Raw genomic sequence first — 7417 nt, 5'->3', positions numbered from 1 at the left:
GTGATACTCGACAAGATCTTTGATGTCTGTGACATTATGCGAGTAACTCTGACAATTCCAAGAGAGAATATTCAGGGCCATGAAGAAGAAAGAAGAGAAAAAACGGCCAAAGAGAGAGAAGCACATCAAGAGGCAGGAAGATCCTCCACCCAACCTTCATCATCGGTTGGGGGAGTTTCCTCAAACTCAATGTCCTCGACTTCTTCGTCAGAGGGAAGAGGAGGAGATTTTGTTAGCTTAACCTTCTTGCTGGTAAGCAAGAAGTCCTCCTTTTTAAAATTGTAATGTTTTGGGGGTCTCTGTTTGGAGGATACCCCAAGTTTTGCGCGTGCGAGAATTTTCTTTTTTTCGACAGTTTTCTTAGATGGTTCAACAGCAGTGTTATTCATATTTGCATTAGTGGATTTTTTGGTTTGTGTTTTACTTACATTGGTTTTACTGCTAGAGGAAGAGGTTTGTTTATTTGTCTGTGTTGTGGAGTTTAGCGAAGTGTTATTATTAACAGTTTGTGTTTCTGTCTGAGTACTTGCTGATTTTAAGATCTTTTTTACTGCTGCAGAGTAGGAAATTCCTACTGTGGGTGTGCGAGAGTCGACTAATTTTCTTGCTTCTGGATAAGAAATTTTTTGGGTTGTTTTAATAACCTGGATTTCTTTTTCTGATAGCCATTTGGAGCAAGATCTGGAATATGAAGGGTGATCCCCTTTACAGTTAACGCATTTGTATGTTTTAGAGCAGTTATTGCTATCGTGACCGGGCTCTGCACATCTGGCACAGGTTTCAGTACCACGGCACGAAAGTTTTGAATGTCCAAATCGCTGGCATTTGAAACACCGGAGCGGATTTGGAATATAAGGGCGAACTGGACAAGAGAGATAGCCGGCTTTAACTCGTTGCGGGAGGACGGGTGTGCTGAATGTTAAAATAATGTGTTTTGTGTTTATCATCTCGCCGTTACGTTTGATGGAGATCCTTTTAACTCCACTCACGTGTTGGTCTTTCATTTCCTGTAATATTTCACTTTCTGAGGTATAGAGAAGATCAGGTTCAGAAATTATTCCGCGTGAAAAATTTAGTGTTGAATGTTCTGAGACAGTGACTAGGTATGATCCAATTTGTTTTATTGACATTATTTTTGAAACTTGTTGGGTATCTTTAATTTCGACTAAAAGTTCACCATTTCGTAATTTTTTAACAGTTTGAAATTCACCTATCTGATGACTTAAGGCTTTATTGATGACAAAGGGAGATATTTTTGTAAAATTTAAATTTGGGTCGCTTCGTTTAATTATAAAGAATTTTGCTAAGCTCGAATATACAGTCTGACGCTCCCCACAAGGGGGAGAGGTGTTCTTAGTGTTTATATCCATAAAAAAACCAGAGAACTAGGGGGAAAAGTGGGGTCTAGCCCCTGTGTAGCCCCCCTACACAGAGGTAAGGCTGCGTACGACAGGGTTCGCCTGCTATCCCTGAAGCCTCCCGTTTGAGGCACCGACTACCCCCGGTACCACGCAGCCATAGGCACGGTTGACACACCTTGGCTTAGGGGTTTTCGTCCGCATTTGGTAAGTGTGATGAGGGAAGGAAGGGAACAAAAGTCCCTTCCCGCCGATATTCTGTTTGAGCAACTGGGGGTTCACGACTCCTCCCAAGAGCTCGCCCCGAACTCACCACACCGCAAGCCCCCCCACCACGACAAGGTAAACGGACACGGGGGGGGGTTTGCATTGCTTGTATGCACTATGTTCATGCATGTATTAATGTACGTATCATTATATTTTTTCAGGGAAAATAATAATTCGAAGGGTACCCAGACAGAAGGCTTTTGGGAAATAATTGATGAATTGAATTTTTTGAGGAAAGAACTGGAAAAATGCAGAGAACATGAATGTAATGTAAAGTCTGCTGCAGACAATATTACAAATGATGAACAAATGAGGTCTGTAACCGGATTCATATAGGACAGATTTGTTGCTTTGTATAATTTTTTGAACATTGAAGAAGATCTTGTGCAAAATGCAAAATTGTCGCAGTCAGAACAATTTTTCCTATTTATGGTTAAGTTGAGAACTGGTATCACTAATGAGTTCTTGGCCATACTTTTTAAAGTTTCTGACACGACTGTGTCACGATATTTTACTCATGTAGTGACTGTCATATACCAAAAGCTTTCTCTACTTAACATTTTGCCAAGTAGAGAATTGATACAATCACACATGCCTGAGCAAATTCAGGCTGAGAATCGGAACTGCCGGGTAATTCTAGACTGCACCGAGTTTAAGATCCAGCAACCCAGCAACCCTGCTCAGCAACAAGTTAGATTTAGTAATTATAAAAATTCCAACACTTTAAAAGCCATGATAGGCATATCACCTTCTGGAGCTATTACATTTGTTTCAGATTTCTACTGTGGTAGCATTTCCGAAAAGGAGTTGTTTATTCGTAGCAGTATGCTACAAAAGCTCGAACTGGAGGACATGGTCATGGCTGACAAAGGCTTTCGTATTGATAAAGAATTGCAGGCAAAGCAATGTACATTAAAAACACCTACCTTTTTAGGTGACAGAATTCAGTTTCCAGTTTTAGAGAGGGAAAATAATAACATGCTCTCTAATAATTGAGTTCATGTTGAGAGGGCTATAGGGAGAATAAAATTTTTTAAATATTTTGAAGGAGACTTGCCTTATACAGCTTTACACAATGCTAATGAAGTGTTTTTTATTGCAAGTAACTTAGTAAATTTTGGGGGTCCATTAATCGAGTGAAAGTTAAGTGGAAATTGAATTATGTCATTCAAAAAGGTAGGTGTTTTAAATAGTCGACTCTCTCAAATACACATAGCTTGGGACCAAGCAATTTGTGCATTTCACTATTTTAGAGATTTGTTTATATGTTTATCAAAAATTATCACCATTGTTTTTAAAGAAACAATTCATTATAATACCCAATACAAAGTATTCTAAAAAGCATGTTTGTTTTATGTATTTTTAGATCAGACTATTTATTACTTTTACAAGTTTTAAGTTTTTTTTTCCTTTGAAATTTTTGCTAATTAAGGCTTTTTTAAAAATTATTTTTCTTTAAGCTGGTGTAAAACCATACTATGTAATTCAGATATATTATACACATATGATGATCCAATAATATCTGAATGGTGAAATGAGTTTAATACATCAATAACAGAAAAATATTTCTATAAAAAAAAAAGAAACTCAGCAAAGCATAAAAATTATTGATGAATTTTAATTTAAATTATATTTATGTGAATCAAACCTCGAAATAAAATTTATAATAAGAGTTGGGTTCATCTTTTTAGCATTTAATATTTCCAATGTCATTTCTATCTTTAATTCCAGTTTAAAGTTTGACTGGAAATTTCATTGTATGCATCTCTAATCTTGTGCAGATTTAAGATAATTGCAGATTTTAGGTTGAAGAACTTGAGTGAGTTGACTACATAATGTTTTGCACATATTTGTTAGCCTGGCTTTCATATTTACTGTATTTTTAATTTTCATATTTCTAATATCTGCTTAGTTCAATTTATAAAGAAGAAAATATGACTTGCCTTTAAGTACTATATGAAGTCTCTGCTTTTAGAATGAAATTATTTTAATTCATATCTTTTAATAATCTCTTGCTGGAGAAATTTTGATAACAAACCATTTTTTATTGAAACGATTTGAACACAAAACAATGTTTAGTTCACTCGAAGTTTTCTCATTTTATTTATAAGAGCCAAAATTTCGAATTTTCTTTTACTTCAAGTAAAGTCTAAAATATTTTAATCCCAATGCACTCAGCTTTTGTTCCAATGTTAGTGTATCCATGTTTTATATCAATATTGTATTTATTTTCCTGCATACATACATGAATATAATTATTTTTTTTACCAATTATTTATGTATTTCCCATGATATTTAAATCTTATTGAATAAAACGTCCGAAACTGTTATAAAAATGTTGTGAACTAATGTATAAATTTCCATCTTTTACAAATCTAGTTAATTTTTATAACATTTTTCAGAACTTGAACCTCGCAGATTGTAACCCTTAAAACGTAATGGGAGTGAAACACTTTTCATTCAAATTGTTCCTACATTTTTAAAATTGATAAAAAAATATATTTTTACACTAAATAGGCATAGATTGATATCAATATCAAATAAAACTGCCCACTGAATATAAAAATAAATATATTAGTATTTCTTTGTAACTTTTTAAAGATTTCCAGTCTTCATTGCTTAAAAAAATGTTGTACATTGTTGCCTCAGAACAACAGTAAGATTGTCTTGTTTTTTCGAGGTTTAGAAGTCTGAGCGCTGCTCTGAGGTGACAATATACTTAGGTTAGATTAAGTTGAAAAGAATATATAAACTTGTTGTTTCACAGAAACACTGCCTGATTATGTACTGGATCGAGAGCTTTCAGATAGCTTTTCGCTGCAGATCCATAAATTTGGCAACCATAGTCAAGTTTTGAGCGTATAAGAGTCCTGTATGTTCTTAACAGAGACTCTGTATCAGCACCGCAAGAAGTGTTCGCTAAGACCTTAAGGATATTTAATTTCAGTAAACATTTCTTTTTTAACTCTTGTATATGCAGTATAAATTTAAGTTTATTATCAAGTGTGAGGCCAAGAAATTTTCCTTGGTCTTTTACAGCTATTGGTTGATTGTTAAGGAAAAGACTTGGATTAGGATGAAGCCCTCTTTTACGGCAGAAGTGGATGCACAAGGTTTTTTGAGTAGAGAAAGTGAAGCCATTTTCCTCTGCCCATTGTGATACTTTATTAATAGCGATTTGACGTTGTCTTTCAATGATACTCATGTTCGATGAAGAGAAAGAAATTTGAAAGTCATCTACAAACATGGTACCCTTCACAGTGAGAGGTATTTGTTCGATTAAGTTGTTGATTGCTATTACGAAAAGAGTTACACTTAGAACACTTCCCTGGGGAACTCCTTCTTCTTGGATAAAGGTATCTGACAGAACAGACTTGACACGTACACGGAAAGAACGATGTTTCAGAAAATTGGGGAGAAAGATGGGTAGATTACCTCGTAACCCATACTCGTGCAGGGTTTTGAGGATTCCATATCTCCAAGTACGGTCATATGCTTTTTCAATGTCAAAAAATACGCTCACAAGATGTTTTCGTTTGAGAAATGCTTCTCTTATTGATGTTTCGAGAAGCAGTAGGTTGTCTATGGTGCATCTGCCGCGCCTGAATCCACTTCTATATAAAGATAGCAGATGGTGCGACTCCAAAATGTACATGAGCCTGGCGTGACCATTCGCTCCATTACTTTGCAAAGGCAGCTTGTAAGAGCTATAGGTCTGTAGCTCTCGGGTTTATCAGATTGTTTGTTTGGTTTAAGAATAGGAATTACTATTGCTTGGCTCCATAATTTGGGGAATTTGTGCTCAGAATAAATTCTATTAAATAGTCTCAGAAAATTTTCTAATGAAGATCTGCTTAGATTTTTTAACATACTATTGTGTATTTTGTCAGGGCCAGGTGATGTGTTTTTCGATTTTTGTAAAGCAATATTTAGTTCTTGAAATGTAAATTTTGTGTTGTATTGATAAAAAATGTTTAAATTAAAATCTAGAACTCTTTGTTCCTTGCGTGATTTGAAAGTTAAAAATTTTGAGCAATAGTTATTTGCACTGGAGACTTCTGCTAAATGAGTCGCCAGGCAGTCAGCCACCCCTTTGTGATCCAACAAAAGTAGACCATTTTTCTCCAGAATGGGAGCACAAGACGTATTGTAGTTACCAGAATTTTTTAAATTTTACCCCACACGGTCTTAGATGGGGTTGACGTCGTGATTGTGCTGACATAGGCCTGCCACGAATCCCGCTGGCTTTTTCGTCGAATCCTCCGTGCTTCAGCACGAGCTCGTTTACGTGCCACAAGATTTTGTGTGGTCGGATACCGACGAAAAGTGCTCCATGCTTTTCTTTGTCTTATGAGCCTCCTGACAATCAAAGTTCCACCAAGGCTTAGGAAATCTGATCCTACCTTTCGTGGTTCTTGGAATTGCAACGTTCGCTGCCGTAAATATAATGTCGGTTACTCGGCTTACGGCTACATCGATATCAATATCAATCACGTCTTCAGATTTAATTTCTGCCAACTGGGTAAATGCTGCCCAATCAGCTCGATCAATGCGAAGTCGAGCTTGCTGATGCTGCTGATTGCCGCAGCGTCCAGTAGAGGTTATCCTGATCGGAAAATGGCCACTGGTGTAGAGGCCACCCTCCACCTGGAAATCCCAACGTGGCAGAAAAGAAGGTGAGCATATTACGAGATCGATGGCGTGGTAAGTCTGGGTAGGAAGATGAAAATAAGTGTTTTCACCGTTGTTAAGAATGCAAAGATCATTGTCTTCGATAAAATTTTCTATTGTCAAACCTCTACTGTTGGAGTCTGGACTCCCCCAGAGAGGATTATGGCCATTGAAATCCCCCCAAGATGACAAATGGGGGAGGAATTTGATCAACCAGTGTCTGCAATCTACGCTTCTCAAGTCATAAGAAGATGGGATATATACTGAACAAACTGTGAACAGCGAGTGAAGATGAACACGCGCAGCTACTGCTTGCAGGGATGTGTTGATATTGAGCTGGCTAGATGCATAATCATTAGCGATTAGCAGTGCCACTCCTCCACAACGACGGTCTCCTGACAAGCAGTCCTTGCGGTATATGTCAAAACTATATGATAGCCATTTTGAGCAAGATCTGGAATATGAAGGGTGATCCCCTTTACAGTTAACGCATTTGTATGTTTTAGAGCAGTTATTGCGATCGTGACCGGGCTCTGCACACCTGGCACAGGTTTCAGTACCACGGCACGAAAGCTTTGAATGTCCAAATCGCTGGCATTTGAAACACCGGAGCGGATTTGGAGTATAGGGGCGAACTGGACAAGAGAGATAGGCGGCTTTAATACGTTGCGGGAGGACGGGTGTACTGAATGTTAAAATAATGTATTTTGTGTTTACCTTCTTGCCGTTACGTTTGATGGAGATCCTCTTAACTCCACTCACGTGTTGGTCTTGCATTTCCTGTAATATTTCACTTTCTGAGGTATAGAGAAGATCAGGTTCAGAAATTATGCCGCGTGAAAAATTTAGTGTTGAATGTTCTGAGACAGTGACTAGGTATGATCCAATTTGTTTTATTGACATTAACTTGTTGGGTATCTTTAATTTCGACTAAAAGTTCGCCATTTCGTAATTTTTTAACAGTTTGAAATTCACCTATCGGATAACTTAAGACTTTATTGATGACAAAGGGAGATATTTTTGTAAAATTTGAATTTGGGTCGCTTCGTTTTATGATAAAGAATTTTGCTAAGCTCGAATATAGTCTGACGCTCCCCACAAGGGGGAGAGGTGTTCTTTGA

The 7417-nt window shown here is 37.1% G+C and overlaps 1 pseudogene; it reads left to right on the top strand.

The window, feature by feature from the left end:
* The first annotated feature begins 1748 nt into the window (after positions 1–1748).
* On the top strand, positions 1749–2765 carry LOC129230658 (uncharacterized; annotated as a pseudogene).
* The last annotated feature ends 4652 nt before the right edge of the window (positions 2766–7417 follow it).

This window comes from Uloborus diversus, chromosome 9 (genome assembly GCF_026930045.1).
Source record: "Uloborus diversus isolate 005 chromosome 9, Udiv.v.3.1, whole genome shotgun sequence".
NCBI lineage: Eukaryota > Metazoa > Arthropoda > Arachnida > Araneae > Uloboridae > Uloborus > Uloborus diversus.
This window is presented reverse-complemented; position numbering and strand designations above follow the sequence as displayed.